Source organism: Molossus molossus, unplaced genomic scaffold, assembly GCF_014108415.1.
Source record: "Molossus molossus isolate mMolMol1 unplaced genomic scaffold, mMolMol1.p scaffold_m16_p_11, whole genome shotgun sequence".
Classification (NCBI taxonomy): domain Eukaryota; kingdom Metazoa; phylum Chordata; class Mammalia; order Chiroptera; family Molossidae; genus Molossus; species Molossus molossus.
Window position 1 is genome coordinate 6,640,651 of NW_023425346.1, and position 18,216 is coordinate 6,658,866.

Here is an 18,216-nt window from a genome sequence, read left to right on the forward strand (position 1 = left end):
AAGTTCAACTTATCTATTAAGTCTTGCTTGCTATGTAACTTTCTTTTCATATTTAACAAACCATTGCAAAATCAAAGACTGAAAATTTTTCATTATAATTTTTCTAAGAATTTTATAAATGTATCTTTACATTAGGATGTTTGTTCAATGTGAGGGAAAGGGCCAACACAAATTTTTCTTTTTTTATTTTTTTTTATTTATTTTTTTTGTTACAGATATTTCACCTTTTTTACCCCATTGGCACCCCCCTTCCCACCCCACCCCCGCCCCATCCCCGGCTTAGTTGTCCATGTCCATTGGTCATGCATACATGCATATAAGTTCTGTGGTTTATCTCTTCCCACCCCCCCCACCCCCCACCCCCTCTTCTGAGGGATGTCAATCTGTGCCCTACTTCCATGTTTCTGGGTCTAGTGTATTCCTCAGACTGTTATGTTCATTATATTCCGTATATAAGTGAGATCATGTGGTATTTGTCTTTTTCTGCTTGGCTTATTTCACTTAGGATAATACTTTCCAGGTCCCTCCATGTTGTCTCAAAGGATAAGAGATCTTTCTTTCTTACCGCTGCATAGTACTCCATTGTGTGTATGTACCACAATTTTTCACATGTGGATATTCAAATGTGACAGTATCATTTATTTTAAAGCCTGTCCCCCCCATTTAATTGTTTTGACACCTTTGTCAAAAATAAATTAATCATAAATATGAGAAATTTTTTCTGGATTTTAAATTTTGTTCCATTGATTTATATATCTATCCTTATTTCGATAATGTACTGCCTTCATAACGGTAACTTCATAGTATATATATTTTTTTAAATTTTTTTTCTTTATTGCTTTTAGAGAGAGAGGAAGTGAGAGGGAGAGAGAGACAGAAACATGGATGAGAGAGAACATCTATTGGCTGCCTCCTGCATGACCCCCACCCCCACTAGGAATGGGGCCCACAACCTGAGCATGTGTCCTGACCGGGAATCAAACCAGCTACCTCTTGGTGCATGGGTCGATGGTTCAATCTCTGAGTCACAACAGCCAGACTATAGTATATTTTTAAATTAAGATATTTCACAAAACCACATCTTTTCTAAAGATGATTTTGGCAATGCTGCATCTATTGAATTTCCAAATGAATTTTAAGATTAACTTGCAGTGTCTACAAAGAAGCTAGCTGAGATTTGGGTATTTTGTTGAGTCTGTTGATCAGTTTAGGGAGTATTGCCACCAGATGTATGACATTTCTCAGTCCACAAGCAGTGCATGCTTTTTAAATTCATCTAGGTCTTTTTAGGATTCTTTCAAAATATTTGTAGGGTTAAAATTTTGCATCTTTAAGTTAAATTTACTCTGAATGATTTTGCTTCATAATAAAAAAATTTTTAATTTTTCTAATTTTTATGTTTATCATTGTTTCAGTAGAGAAAAACAACTTGCATATTGATCTTGTATTTTCCTTTTTTAAAAATGTTATTAAATTTATTGGGGTGATAATGTTTAAGAAAATTATATAGGTTTCAAGTGCACAATTATACAACACATCATCTATACACTGTATTATTTGTTGACAATCTCATGTCAAGTCACCGTCCATCACCATTTATCCCCCTATACCCTCCTCCACCTCTCCTCACCCACCACCCTGGCAATCACCACACTGTTGTCCACTGTTTTTTTTAGTTTGAGGTAATCCCACTTACTAGTTTTTCTTTTTGTTCCTTGTGCTTTTGGCGTCCTATTAAAAAATATATATTGTCAAGACCAATGTCAATAAAATTTCCCTGATTTTTTTCTAGGATTTATGCAGATTCTGTACTTATGTTTAAGTCTTTAATTATTGATGAGTTATTTTTGTCAGTGGTGTAAGATAAGGGTTTAATTCTACCCTTTGACGTGTGGTTATTCAGTTTTCCCCAAACAATGTATTGAATAGACCTCCTTTTCTCCACTGGGTGTTTTTGTTTCCATTGTCAAATGTTCGTTCGCCATGTGTGCAAGACTTAATTTAGGACCCTCAGTTCTGCTGGATTGTTCCTGTGTCTGTTTCATGCCATTGCGTTGGTGTTCTGACTATGAGAGCTTTATAGAATGGTTTGAATTCAAGCAGTTTGATCCTCTGTTTGCACTTTTTTCCTCAGGATTGCTTTGGCTATTTGGAGTCTTTTTCTGACTGTGAGAAGTTTTTGGATTGTTTTATATACTTCTTTGAAAAGTGGCATTGTAATTTTGATAATGGCTGCATTGAATGTACAGATGGCTAGGCTTTGTAAAGTATTTTTAGCTGTTGATACCTGCAGTCCATGAAATGGAACATAATTTCATTTGTTTCCGTCTTCTTAACTTTCATAAAAGTCTCGTAGTTTTCAGAGTACAGATCTCTCACTGCCTTGGCTAAATATTCCTAAGTATTTTGTTGCTTATCATGCAACCATAAATGAGAGTTTTCTTTTTAAGGCATTTCATTGTTAGTATGTACAACTGCAACTGATTTATTTATGTTTACTATGTATTCTGCAACTTTACTAAATTTGTTCTATTAGTTTTGTGGGTTTTTTTTGGGGGGGGGGGTGAGTCCTTAGGATTTTCTCTCTACGTGATTGTCTTATTCTTAATTTCAGAGGTAAAAATTTTAATTTTTCACTGTTGAGTGTAAAAATTAGTTATGGGTTTGTTATCTGTGGCTTTGTTGTGGTACAGTCCTTCAGCAAACAGTTTGTTGAGGTTTTTTTTAATTATTATGGAAGGATGTTATATTTTGTCAAATGCTTTTTCTGCATCTAGTAAGGTAATTATATGAGTTTTCTCTTTCATTCTATTAATGTAATATAGTAGTTTCCCCTTTTCCATGGGGGATATGTCCCAAGACTTCCTGTGTATGCCTGAAACCTCAGATAATACTATACCCTCTGCATACATATCTATGATAAAGTTTAATCTATAATTTAGACAATTTCATAGACAGATTTATTATTACCCTATTAGACCTTAGCATATGATCTTTTTTCTCTTCTTATTGGGAACTTTTATCTTTTCACTTAAAGGAAGTGTTTTATGGCTTCTCTCTGGCATATCTGAACTGTCAGCATTGCTACTCTTGCACTTTGGGGCCAGTATTAAATAAAATAAATGTTCCTTGAGCCTGGCTGATGTGGCTCACTGGTTGAACGTTGACTCATGCACCAAGAGGTCACCAGTTTGATTCCCTGTCAGGGCACATGTCCAGGTTGTGGGCCTGATCCCCAGCGGGGGGGCATGTGGGAGGCAGCCAATCGATGTTTTCTCTCATCAATGTTTCTATCTCTCCCTCTCCCTTCTTCTCTCTCTAGAATCAATAAAGGAAAAAAAAATTAATAAGTGTTTCTTAAACACAAACACTGTGATACCACAATAGTTGATCTGATAACTAAGATGGCTACTAAGTGACTAATGAATGGGTAGCATATGCTGCATGAATATACTAGACAAAGAAATAATTCACAACCATGGATAAGTGAAAGTGTAGAAAGAGAAACCAAGAATAATAAACTAAGACTGTACAATACGTTTAGTGATTTGTGTGTGTTGAAACACTCTTACCTTCCAAGAATAAATCACACTGGATCATGCTGTATGATCATTTCAACAGACTATTGAATTGGGTTTGCTAATATATTTCTTGAAGATTTTTGCATTTATAGTCATCAGGGATATATTAGTCTGTAGTTTTCTTTTTTTATAGTGTTTTTATCTGGCTTTGATATTAGGTTAATGCTGGCCTCATAAAACTTACTTGAGGAGATTCCCTCATTTGCCATTTTTTTGATAAGAGTTTGGAAAATATTAGTGTTATTTTTCTTTAAATATTTGGTAGAATTTATCAGGGAAATTACCTAGCCCTAGATTCTTGTTGTTGGTGGTAGTTGGTTTTTGGTTATTGATTCAATACTTACTTATTATTCGTCTGTTTGCATTTTCTATTTCTTTGCTTCAGGCTTGATCGTTGTGTTGCTAGGAACTTATTCATTCTTATAGATTGTTCAATTCATTAGCATATAAGCATTCTTGGTAGTGTCTTCTGATCACTTGTATTTCTGTAGATTCAGTAATAATGTCTCTTCTTTTATTTTAATTTTATGTATTTGCATCATTTTTTTAGCTTGCCTAGATAAAGATTTCTCTATATTATTTTTAAAAATCCAGCTGTTAGCTTTGTTGGTCTTTTCTATTGTTTATCTGATCTCTATTTTCTTTATTTAAGTGAGGGTCTTTGTTGTTTCCTTCTTTCTGCTAACTTTGAGTGTAGTCTGCCTTCTTTTTCTAGTTTCTGTGCATACAGTTATGTTGTTTCAGACATTTCTTTATTTTTTTTTACCTGTGACTTTTTTTATCATTCTTAAATTTATTGGGGTGACAGTGGTTAATATAGGTTTCAGGTGTACAATTCTATGATACATCATGTGTATATTGTATTGTGTGTTCACCACCCCAGGACAAGTCTTTTTCCGTGGCCATTTACACCTCCCATCCTCTCTTCTACCTCACCCCAGTCCCCTTTACCTCTGATAATCACCATAATGTTGTCTGTGTCTATGATTTTTTGCTTAATCCCTTCTCCTTTTTCACCTAGCCCTGTTACCCCATTCCCCTCTGACAGCTGTCAGTCTGTTCTCTACCTATGAGGCTGTTTCTATTTTGTTTGTTAGCATACTTTGTTCATTAGACTTCACATGTGAGTGAAATCACATGGTACTCTGTCTTTATCCGACTGGCATATTGCATTTAGCGTAATGCTCTCCAGGTCCATCCATGCTGTTGCAAAGGGTAAGATTTCCTTCGTTTTTATAGCCAAGTAGTATTCCATTGTGCAAATGTACCACACCTTTTAATCTACTCTTCCACAGATTAACATTGCTGCTTTCAAATCTTGGCTATTAGAAATAAGGCTACAATGAACATGGGAGTGCATGTATTCTTTCAGGCCACTGTTTTGGGTTTCTTTGGATATATTCCCAGAAGTGAAAATGCTGTGTCATAAAGCAGTTCCATTTTTCTTTTTTTTTTTTTAGGTTAATCATAGTGCTTTCCATAGTGGCTGCATGAATCTGCATTTCCCCCAATCGTGCACGAGAGTCTCTTTTTTCTACATCTTCTTCAGCACTTCCAAAATATATAAAGAACTCATAATTTAACAAAAGGAAGACAAACAATCTAATTAAAAAATAGGAAGCTTTTATTTGGATCTTGTTTTCTTATTTATCCAGCATTTCTGTCTTTTGATTGGAGAATTCCATTAATTTTCATTCAGAGTAAATAATGTTATATAATGCCATCTTACCAATTGTTTTCTGGTCTTTTTTTGTTTTTTTGGTAGTTCCCTTATTTCTGTTTGTTTTTTGTTTTTTTTTCTGTTGCTGACTTCCTTTGGAATTCATGATTTCCTATAGTAGCATGCTCTATTTTCCTTTTGTGAATCTAGTGTACATCTAGTTTTTGTGTTTTTCATTAGGCTTTTATAAAACATTTTATAGATATAACAGCTTAATTTACTCGTATAGCAACTTAACTTTGATCACATATAAAATGCTACCCTTTTACTTCCATCTGTTATGTTTTTGAGGTCACAATTTACCTTCTTTTACATTGTGTATCTATTAACAAATTATTGGGACTGTATTTATTTTTAGTACTCTCACTTGTTAACATTAATACTGGAGTTAAGTGGTTAAACACTCTACCACATCATTGTATTAGAGTATTCTAAATATGACTGTATGCTTATCTTTACCAACATGATTTACAATGTAACTCACAAAAGCTTTCTTATTTCTATCAGTATGTTTTCATTTCAGCTTGAAGAAGTCCTTTCAGGAGGAGGCAGATCAGGTTGCTGTTCACTCCTTGGGTGTTTGTGGGTCTGGGAGAGTCTTTCCTCAGCTTCATGTCTGAAGGGCAGCTGTTCTAGTTAATATATTATTGGTTGGAAATTGTTGTTGCTGTTGTTATTGTTTTCCTTTTTAGCACTTTGAATATATCTTCCCACTGTGTCCTGAACCAATAGCTTTATGGGTGTGCCCTTATAAGTCATAAGCCTTTTTTTTTGTTCTTACTGTTTAAGATTTTCATTTTTACTTTGATTGATTATAATGTGTCTGGGAAGGGACCTCTTTAAGTAGATTTTGTTTTGTGACTTATGAGTTTCATGACTTTGATTATCCATATTTCTCACTAAATTTGGGAAGTTTTTAGACATTTTTTTTAAAATAAGCTCATTTGTAAATTGTTTTTTAAATTGCCCCATAGTTCACACTTATTCTGAATTTTATTTGTGCTTCTCTGATTAGATAGTTTCAATTGATTTATCTTTAAGCTCACTTATTCTTTGTTCTGCTCAGTCATCTGTTGTTAAAGTTTTTGTTGAATTCTTTAGTTTACCATTGTATTATCTAGTTCCAAAATGTCTATGTGTTTATTCTTTAGTTCACAATTTCTGCGTGTTTCTTTTTCTTTTATGTTTTCACTTTGTTGAAGTTCTCATTTTGTTCTTGGATTGTCTGCTTGATGTTTTTAAATTGCTTATCTTTTTTAGCTTTTTGAGCATCTTTAGTGTAATTATTTTGAATCTTTGTCATATAATTCCTATATCTCTACTTTTGGGGCTAGTTACCAGAGGTTTACTGCATTCCTTTGGTGGAATTATTTTTCTGGTTAATTTTCATCCCATTACATTTTAAGGGATGTCTGTGCATTTGAAGAAGCAGTCACTATTTCAGGCTTTATGTAATGACTTTAATATGGTGAGAGTTGTACCAGCTGGTGGGGGCACACTATTGAATGATCTGACCCCAGGGCTAGTATTACTAGGCACTAACTGGGGACTGGGGTGATGGCACCAAGTCCGGGGGTTCGTAATGTCTCTTTGTCTCAGGCTTCTGGAGTTCACAATATTTACAACTGTGTCAACAGGGCATCCACAGTGGCTGCAAGGGATGTTAGGTTCCACAGTGGCACTTCTAGGTCCAGTGTCTACAGACAGGACCACCATCAGCGGTGGCTGGAACCAATGGTGTATACACACTCAGCTGCAGGGCTGGTAGCAGCTGTGTGCATAGTGGCAGGGGCTGACTGAAGACGCAGACACAGTGGCGGGGTCCTGGCTATTGGTGTGCACTACCACGGCTGCCGGGTCTCATCACAGGTACACAACACTGATGCCAGTGTAGGGCTGTAGTTGTGCAAGAGCACTGCTGGAGGAGCTGGACACACTTGGACGGAGTGGTTCATGTTAGTCAAAGAAGACAGGGCCTGATGCAAGTCCATGAATAGCTGTGAGGGCTCTGGCTGTTATGCATGCTCTCCTGTGGCCACACAGTCTCCCCTGCATCATGGACACAGCAGTGGGGGCTGGTGATGAGCATCAGGCCGTGATGTGCAAGTGCACAGTGGGAGGGGCCAGCCCTAAGCACTCCCATTGGTGAGGGTCAGCTGTGCAGACCTGGGCTAGCGTCTGACAGTCACACAGCAGCAGGGACCTGCGAGCCTGTCAGTCCTGCTCCTCCTTCCCTGGGGACGAGAACTTTTTCTCCCTGGGGACTTCTCGCTTGGCTCTGAGTGATGTCAGCAAAAGGAGGCCGTTCTTCCTTTTCTTTAAGTGCAGTTTTTCTCAGGTATCTTGTTCTATAGTGTTGCTGAATTTCCTTAAGTGGACTTGAAAGCACTATCAGGCTATGTGTGCTCATGCATAGCTATCTAATGTTGATCTTTGTTGGGGGCATATAGGCTAGGGTCCCCTTTGTTTAACAGATTGATGTTAAACAGGTGATGTCATCTCTGTTGAACATATTAAATAATGCTTCTCAGTATTTAACAAAATGCCTGACATATGGAAAGTTCTAAAAATTCAGAAGCTATTACTTTTTCTACTAATGCTTTATCTCCTAACATCTATGGACTATCTTAAGGGATGTTATCCCCAGCTCCCATCAGAAATTAAGCCCTTTTAACCTCGGTGCTGCTCTACAGGGAAACTATTAATTTCCTCTATCAAACCTGAACAGTTTGACTCTGAGGGTATGTTTGACTTTATACAGTTATAGAAAAGTATGTTAAAATATGTTAGCATTTTGACCTACTAAAACTAACAACCAAATATTAGTCTATGTGTATTAATTTCAAAACACTAATTAGAAACATATAGGTTAACATGTAAATGGCATACATTTATTAAGGAAGAATCATGGCAATGGTCAAATTAACATAGAGTAATTATAATATAATACTGCATACAGAAATAGCTTCATATTAATTTCCACTATTATTTAAGGTAAATTGTGTGAAAATTACCTATGAAGATAAAAATATAGATATTTCCAAGAGGTAAAAAACATGGAATAAATTAAATACAGTTTTCATTTTATAAAGTGATATTTGAATGAAAAACATTGCCATAATCTGGAAAAGTTATTTATGGGAAAGTTTATCTCTCCCTTATGCAAAATACATACATGTCAGTATGTATTTTTCTTTAAAATATGTATAATAAGTTTTTTAGAAAAGGACCTCTTTTACTTGAATAACAAATATTTCTGCTTTAGACTCTCCAAACAAGAATTTTGGCTTATTTATTTATTTATTTATTTATCTAATTTTAATACATTTTTACTAAATGCATCACCAATAATCACGATCAAGTAAAAAAGAAAGCCACATCTTTTTAAAAAATGTATGTCAGTAAAATCTGATGTTCGACATGCATTATGCTATAACTTCAATTGAATGGGCTCTAAAAATATGCTGCTTATTTATTACTATATATTCATTATCATGACTGTATTTTAGTATTAAAATGTAAACATAAGTATGATCGTCAATGATGCGTTTACGTTGTTCACTTATTTAAAGCCAGTGAAATAAGAGTATATTCAATTTGGATCTCTCTCTCTCTCTCTCTCTCTCTCAGCAGTTTTCACTTTCTTTTCTTTCTTTTAGACTAGAAGGTTAACAATTATTTTACTCTCCTTCATTAAAAAAGTAGCAATAAAATGTGACATGTTTGGAACGTGTTTCCAAGGACAGAAATTCTGAACACTTCATTAATGAAAAACAATATAAAATGATGGCAGACTATTAGGAAAATGCAACTACATAAAATCAAAATGAAATAAAACAATAAAAGCTACAATCATGCCTCATTGTTGAGGAATGCCGATGATGATAACTGTGGTGTATCAATCACCTGTATGTCCCATCTAGGAGAGACAGGCCCTGGCACTGTCAACTCTGGTAAGTGAGCCTAAGGCTGGATGACTTGACATAGTATAAATAGTTAAGTTATGGATTATTGGAAGATTTACAACTGCTTGTTTATGTTTATTTCAAAACACTATGATAATTTTGAACGTACCCATGTACAGTACTAATCTGAGATTACATAGGTTATCAATACAATTAATGAGAATTACATATTTGAAAGCATTGATAAATTGCAATTTATAATAAGACTATACAATGAAAATGTATTTGATATATATAATCATATACAGATTGAGAATATGACTGATGTATTTTAGTCAATCTGTGTGCTTGCTGAGAACATCAGCAAGTATCATTTTGTGCAGGAACACATGGGAAGAGCATTGATTGATCCAAGTAACCCTAGCACTCTTAACCTCTTGTAGAAAGTCATATTCTGGCTGATAAATAATTGGACACAACTCAAGTTGAGGTCAGAGGACACTGGCAGCTTCAATTGCAAAAAGAATGGTAATTACATGGTGATTTAGCCCACTAGCCACTCTCCTTTGCTCCTGTTTTCTTCTCCCATTGTCTTGTCTCTTGTATCCTCTTTGGGCAGAGTTCCAGAGACCCGGGTACAACGAGATCTATTTCCTGACATTGTTTACATAATGTGTCTCTTTTCTATAATCATGACACTATGACCCATTGATTCTGAGCAGCTTCTTACTGAAGCTGGGTTCTTTTTGGCATTGCAGGTCTGAAGTTTGTCAGGAAGCTGCTCAGAAAGCTGTGTGGGATATGCATTTGAAGTCACCAGCCACAAATTCAGGAATAAAGTATGTATGACTTTCCACTTCTGATTACTGAATTCAGACAGTTAAATCGGCATTTGAGGCTTTAAATTAACTGCCTATTTCCGAACCCCAGATTTTACTCAACTGCATGGATATGTCTATTTGATCTAGAGATTCCTCTTCCATTCATGTACTCCCTTGGGTGACAGCCAAGATCTCCTGCCAGAGATTCTGAATAGACTGTTTTTATTCTTTCTTCCTCCTTGTTAAGGCTCAGAAGGGCTTCCACATTTGTGAAAAAGAACCAAGTAATAGAATGGTTGGCAGCCTTATCACTCCAGGTGTCTTTGAAATTATTATTATTTTTTCTCTTGCTTCTTAAAGCAGGCCCTTTAACATTTCTTGTAATGCTGATTTGGTGGTATCTGGGAAGCTCTTTATTTCTCTTTCAATTTAAAATGATAGCCCTGCTGGGGAAAAGGAGCCTTGAATGTAGATCCTTTTTTCCCATCATTTTGAATACTTCACACCAATCCCTTCTGGCCTAAAATGTTTCTGTTGAGAAATCATCTAACAGTTTTATGGGAGCTTCCTTGAACTGAATGCCTTTCTCTTGTAGCTTTTAAGATTCTCTCTTTGTCTTTAGCCTTTTGCATTTTAATTATGATGTGTCTTGGTGTGGACCTCTTTGGGTCCCTCTTGTTTGGGACTCTCTGAGCTTCCTGGACTTGTATGTCTTTTTCTTTCACCAGGTTAGGGAAGTTTGCAGACATTATTTCTTCAAGTAGATTTGGGAACGCTTGCTCTTTCTCTTCTCCTTCTGGAACTCCTATCATGAGAATGCCATTATGTATGCTTCATGTTTTCCCAAAGATCCCTTAAACTATCCTCACAGTTTTAAAGTCTTTTATCTCTTTGCTGCTCTAGTTGGATGTTTTTTTTCTTCCAAATAACTGATTCCAACCTCTGCTTTAATGAGCCTGCTGTTTATTCCTCCCAGTGTATTATTTATTTCAGACATGGCATTCTTTATTTCTGACTGCTTCTTTTCAATAGATGCTATATCTTTTTTTTATGCTATTGAACATTCTTATAATCATTACTCTGAACTCTATATCTGATAAATTACTTAACCCAACTTCATTTAGCTCTTCTGGAGAATTATCTTGTTCCTTTATTTGGGGCCTGTTTCTTTGTCTCCCCATTCTGGTTGCCTCTTTGTGTTTGTTTCTATGTATTAGGTACATTTAATATGCCTCCCAGTCTTGGTAAGGTGGCCTTATGTAGTAGGTGGCCTGTGGGTCCCAGTAGCACAGTCTCTGTGATCACCAAAACTGGGTTCTTTAAGGCTATCCCTTGTGTACATTGTGTGAGCCCTCTTAATGTAATTGAGTCTTGTTTGCTATTGGCCTTTTTGTGCATGGGATTAACCCTCTGGCTGGCTGACAGTGAGGTTCATTCCCCAACACAGCATGCAGGCTGTGTTTGATGCCTGGCAATATCTACCTGTGGATATGCTGCTTGTGCAGCATATTGGCTCCTGTTCTGTTGTCTGAAGCTGGCCACTGCATGTACTGGTTAGGCTTTTTCAGAGGGACTCTAGTGCAAGCCAACGTCAGACATTGCCTATGCTTGACCCTGAGCCACGTGTTTGGAGTTATCAGAGATCCACAGCTTGTGGCAACATTTCCTGGGACTGGGAGAATATGGAAAGGACCAAGCTGCACATACGGGCTCCTTTTACTAGCCGTGGACCCAGGAACTTATCAGGCAAAACTCAAAGCACCCAGGGATCTGCTTCTGCCTACAGGCTATCTGTTAGTCTCAGTCAATTAATGACCTCTGGCTGTAGTCAAGGATTAATCTCCACAGAGTGGGGTGAGAGGGATTCCAAGGGGTGTGGCTATTGCTTTCCCCCAGGTTAAAGCTGCCTGGATGTTACAGGTCTACTTAAGAAAGATAGCATCTGCAGTTTGGGGGAATGACTCAGCACAGGGATACAGGTAGTTGTCCTCTCAGCTCTCTCCCCAGAGCCACCAGCCCCAGACTCTACTCACACAGCTCTAGTCCACTCTGCCCTTCCTCTGCCAGATCCCAAGGTGAGTGACTGCAACTGAATTTTTTTCTGTTGGTCCTTTAAGAAGGTGCCTGCACTTCTAGCTGTCTCTCCCTGGTGGACAAAAACCCTTATGCTTTTCACAGCCAGGTGTTATGTGGGCACCTTTCCCAGTTCTGGTGCTCTGGGCTGGGATCCCAGTTTGGAGTTCAGACCCCAGACTTTTCATGGGGAACTCCTCACAGCTGAGATATCTCTCCGGAACTTCAGCTGCTGCCTATGGAACTTGGCTAGCCCTCTCACAACTTTGTACTGTCCTACCAGTCTCGATATGGCCTCCTCTTTAAGTCCTTGTTTATAAGGCTCCTCTGCAGCTAGTTTTCAGTTGGGTATTTGAGATTATTTTCCTATATTTTCATTGTAATTACAGTTTGATCCCAGAAGAAGATCAGTGTAGCTTCCACCAAATCCACCACCATGTTGGACTCCTTTTGGCTTTTTAGCATGTCTTTTACTTCTTTTGAATGTACAAATTATTGATGCAACATATATTTTCCAGTGACAATCTCTTGCCCAGATGTTTGTCTTTCATTAATAGAAAATGCATTACCTTTATGATGTTCATGGTTGGCATGTGCAATGTCTGCCCATTTTACTTTGCATTCCCTGACCTTCTTTTATTTTACTTTTTAATTTTTTTCCACTACTTATATTTGCTTGTTAGTGCCATGCCCATGTTGCAATATTCTTCAGCTGGCATGCTAATTGAGACATATACAATTAAAATCTGCTCTACAGAGTCCCCATTTGGAAAGCTTCTCCCGACAACATGTAATCATCTTCACTTGTTTGGCCTTATCTTTCACTTACCTGTCCTTTGGACCTATTCCATCTGGAATCCATCAGCCACCCCGAGTCTGCATATTTTAATAGTGTTCAATGAATCCCTCATCCATTATTCATGAGCTTTTCTTTCATCTGCATTATTTTATGATGCTTATGATGTGCTACCACTGCTTTGTAGAATGCAGGTTTGATCTCCTCTCTTAGTACTTGTCCATCAAATTAGTTGTCTGCCACTATTCATTTAGGCCATGTGTTTATGCTGAGTGACTTCCATTTAGAACACAAAAGTGAGCAAGAAACCTGTTTAAAACAGGCTTATCTTAAGAAAAATAAACTGAGGTCACTGTTATTAATAGTTAAAGAGAAAGCTGATCATCCAGCAGGTATTTTTGTCACTAGTAATAGAAGCTGTGTCTATAATTGCCTGAGTTTCTTTTATCTCCTTTACAGAAATAGCCTAATATGTATGTAAAGTCTTCAAGTTATTAAGAGATTAGTTCTTCCTCAATCTAAACTAGAACATATGTTATATTCTATCTGATCTTGTTGGTTTACAAGTCCTATGCATTTTTCCAGGTCATGAGAATTATACATCACTAAAATAAAATATAAATACATTTTTCAATACTTGACTTAATAGCAAGTATGTTGCAGGTAGCTCAGTTGGTAAGAGCATTGTCCTAATATGCTAAGCTTTTAGTTTCTATTCCTGGTCAGGGCACATATGAGAATCAACCAATGAATGTATAAATAAATAGAACATCAAATCAATGTCTCTCTCTCTCTCTCTCCTCTTTATATATATATATATATATATATATATATATATATATATATATATACACACACACACACACACACACACACACATATCTTTCTCTCTAAAATCAATCAATCAATAAAAATTTTAAAATAGCAAACATCAAGTTCTGATTATGGAAGATGGCGGCTGGCAGGACTGGAGGGAGGGTGAGTCTGTGAGGGAGTGAGTGAGTGTGTGAGACAGTGTGAGTGGATGTGAAGGTGGACGACCAAAACCGAGGAGTGCAGAGCCACGGAGCACAAGGTTTCTGTGCTCTGGACGGAGCAGCCAGCTACCATGGTAAGCAGCCCTTCAGGGCACTTCTCCCTGCGCCATGGGGAAGTCCCACCATTTTGGAAGATCCCGGGTCTTCCCTGGGAGGGGGCAGTGTGAGCAGCTAGGGCCCAGCAACCTGAGCCCACCAGTGCACTGGGCACCATTGAACCAGTGGACACTCTGTGTCAACACAGACCTGTGCACAGTAATGGAGCTGCCAAGGTGCTGCTCCTGGAAGCAGCAGACAGCCCAGAGCCCAGCACCATCCCCCACAGTAGCAGCACAATCCCCCAGAAACAGAGGCTGGGGAGCAGACATCCATCCCCAGGTAACAGAAGCACAGACCAGCAGCTGAGACCCATCCCCAAAAACTACAGCAAAAGTGGAGCAGGAATTGAGCCCCATGGGGCAGCACCACTCCCCAACCACCAGAGGTGGGACCTGGGGCTCCACAGGGCCCTATGTAGTCCAGTAGCCCACAAAAGCATTGGGAAGCCAGAGCCACAGAGACTGGTGTAATCCAGCTTCCTGACCTCTGGAGCTGCAGGGTGCAGGGGCACCAGAGAGGCCTGTGCGACCCAGCAGGTACTGTGCTATCCAGTTATCTGTGGGACCTGCTGGGTGCTGAAGCACCAGAGAGGCCTGTGCGACCCAGCAGCCCATAACATAGGCATAGAGCCGGGTACCCAAAGGGACTGTGCAATCCAGTTACCCATGGGACCTGCAGGGCTCAGGGGCACCAGAAAGGCATGTGGGACACAGCTGCACACAAGATAGGCACAGAGGATATGAAAATGGAGGCGGAGTGAATAGAAGCTACGCAGACGATCTTCCAGGACCAAACAGGAAGTACTGCTAAAATAAAGACAAAACCTCGAAAAAAAGTAACAAAAAAGCAGCAGGACAGGACCAGGGACACTAGTAGGATCTGTGGAGGCATGAGAGGGTGGCAGGCTGGGAGCCCACTGAAAGAAGCAGTCTTACCTATGAGCAGCGCCCTTGGGGCATAAAGACAAAACCCTCTCCACAGACAGCAGAGAGACAGGACATAGTGCTAAAATAGCCACAGCCACTCACCTGGAGGCTATGGCAGAGGGAGGGCAGACTGCGCTGGAACTCTGTGGGGACACCCGAGATTTGGAGGGACTGAGATTTTGCTGAGTTGCGGCCACAAAGGATGGTGGCCAGTGTGCTCCTTGCCTGAGCTGTGGGGGAAAGCATCAGCCCCCCCTCGGAGATTCAGCCTTTCCCAGGTGAGGCAAAGAAATGAAAATTGAGGATCATTAACAACCAGCATCTATCCCACCCTCTGGAAATCCTCCTATGCAGAACACCAGGGCTACATTCCAAGGCACTGAGTAACTGAGACTACTAGCCACCAGGAAATAGCTAGAGGATAACTCAACCTTTCCTGGGCTTGCAAATCTACCCAGGAAAGTAAGACTTGACAGTGTTGTTAAATGTGGGTTCCCCCAGGCTCATCCAAACCCAGAAGAGGGAGCCACAAACAGCAGAACACCAACACCCACAGGGAAAATTTGGCAGGCTCCAAAACCCACTGAGATAGCTAAAATGGTGAAACAAAGAAACAAATCCCTAATGAAAGAACAAGAGAACTCTATCGAAGATGAGATAAATGAAATGCAGTTAAGCAAATTATCAGAGGTAGAGTTAAGAGCCATGATCTTGAGGAAGCTCAACAGCATGAGTAAGGACATCAGCACCATGAATAAAAATATAGAAACATTGAAAACAAATCAAGTGGAAATGAAGAATGACATAGCAGAAATTAAGAACACATTGGAAGGACTAGCCAGCAGAGTAGAAGATGCTGAGGACCGGATCATTGAATTAGAAAACAGAGTAGAAAAAATCAACCAATCAGAAAACCAAAAGTAAAAAAAAAAAAAAATAAAAATTAAAAAACAGAAAGACAGCTTAAGAGAACTGTGGGACAACTGGAAACATAATAACATTCACATCATAGGAGTCCCTGAAGAGGAAGAAAATGAACAAGGGTTAGAGAATATATTTGAAGAAATAGTGACAGAAAACTTCCCTAACCTGGTAAAAAAAGAAGGCATTCAAGTTCAAAAAGCACAGAGAGCCCCAAGTAAGAAGAACCCAAACAGGTCCACAACAAGACATATAGTAATTAAAATGCCCAAAATTAAAGACAAAGAGAGAATTCTAAAGGAAGCAAGAGATAAGCAACAAGTTACTTACAAAGAAAATTCCATAAGGCTCTCAGCTGACTTCTCAACAGAAACACTACAGGGCAGCAGGGAGTGGCATGAAGTAATCAAGGTCATGAAAAACAAGAATCTGAATTCAAGAATACTCTATCCAGCAAGGCTATCATTCAAAATTAAAGGTCAAATAAAGAGCTTTCCAGACAAAAAAAAAAAAAAAAAGTCTAAGGGAATATATTAACACCAAGCCAGCACTGCAAGATATACTAAAAGGACTGCTGTAATTAGTAGAAGAAATAGGAAGAAAAATAGAACGACACTAAACAAAAATGGCAATAAACAAGTACATACTAATTATCACCTTAAATGTGAATGGTTTGAATTCACTGATTAAAAGCCACAGAGTACCTTGGATCTGAATCCAAGACTACTCTATCCAGCAAAGCTATCATTCAAAATAGAAGGTCAAATAAAGAGCTTTCCAGACCAAAAAAAAAAAAAACGCTAAGGGAATACATTAGCACTAAACAAGCACTGCAAGATATGCTAAAAGGACTGCTGTAATTAGTAGAAGAAATAAGAAGAAAAATAGAACCACACTAAACAAAATAAATAAGTACATATCAATTATCACCTTAAATGTGAATGGTTTGAATGCTCTGATAAAAAGACACAGAGTAGCTTACTGGATAAGAAAGCATGACTCACATATATGTTGTTTACAAGAGACCCACCTGACAACAAAAGACTCACATAGGTTAAAAGTGAAGGGATGAAAGAAAGTCTTTCAAGCAAATGGAAAGCAAAAATATGCTGGGGTAGCAATACTCATATCTGATAAAGTAGATTTCAAAATGAAGGCCATAAGTACAGACAAAGATGGTCACTACATAATATTGAAAGGATCTATCCAACAGGAATATATAACCTTGGTAAACATATATGCACCCAATATAGGAGCACCAACATATATTAAAAATTTTTTGGAGGACTTTAAAGGTGGAATCAACAGCAATACCATCATAGCAGGGATCTTCAATACGCCGCTGACATCACTGGATAAATCTTGTAGACAAAAAATTAACAAGGAAACACAGACTCTAAATGAAGCACTAGATTAAATAGACTTCACAGATATCTACAGAGAATTACACCCCGAAACTGCAGAATTCAAATTCTTCTCAAGTGCACATGGGACATTCTCAAAGATAGACCACATGTTAGGGCAAAACTAAGTCACTACAAGTTCAAGAATATTGAAATCATATCAAGCATCTTCTCAGATCAAAGTGGCATGAAACTACAAACCAATTGCAACAAGAACATGCAAAGACATTTGAAAACATGGAGGCTAAATAGCATGTTATTGAACAATGAATGGGTTACTATGGAGATCAAAGAAGAGATTAAAAACTTCCTGGAAACCAATGAAAATAAACACACAACAACACAAAATCTATGGGATGCAGCGAAAGCGGTTCAGAGAGGGAAGTTCATAGCACTACAGGCCTACCTGAAGAAACAAGAAAAATCTCTAATAGACTATCTAACCTTACAATGTAAAGACCTAGAAAGCAAACACAAAGAAAACCCCAGTGCAAGTGAAGGAAGAAAATAGTAGAGATCAGAGCAGAAATAAATGACATGGACACCAAGAATATAATTCAAAGGATCAATGAAACAAAGAGCTGGTTCTTTGGAAAGATAAACAAGATTGAGGGACCCTTAACTAGACTCACAAAGAAATAAAGAGAGAGAACCCAAATACACAAAATCAGAAATGAAAGCGGAGAAATAATAACTGAGACCACAGAAATACAAAGAATTGTTAACAGATATTGTGAAGAATTATACAGCTACAAATTTGACAATCTAAGCGAAATGAAAAAATTACTAGAAACACATACTCTCCCAAAACTGAACCTGGAAGAGACAGAAAATTTGAACAGACCAATAACAACAGAACAAATTGAAGATGTAATCAAGACGCTCCCAGCAAACAAAAGCCCAAACCCAGATGGTTTCATGGGGGAATTTTACT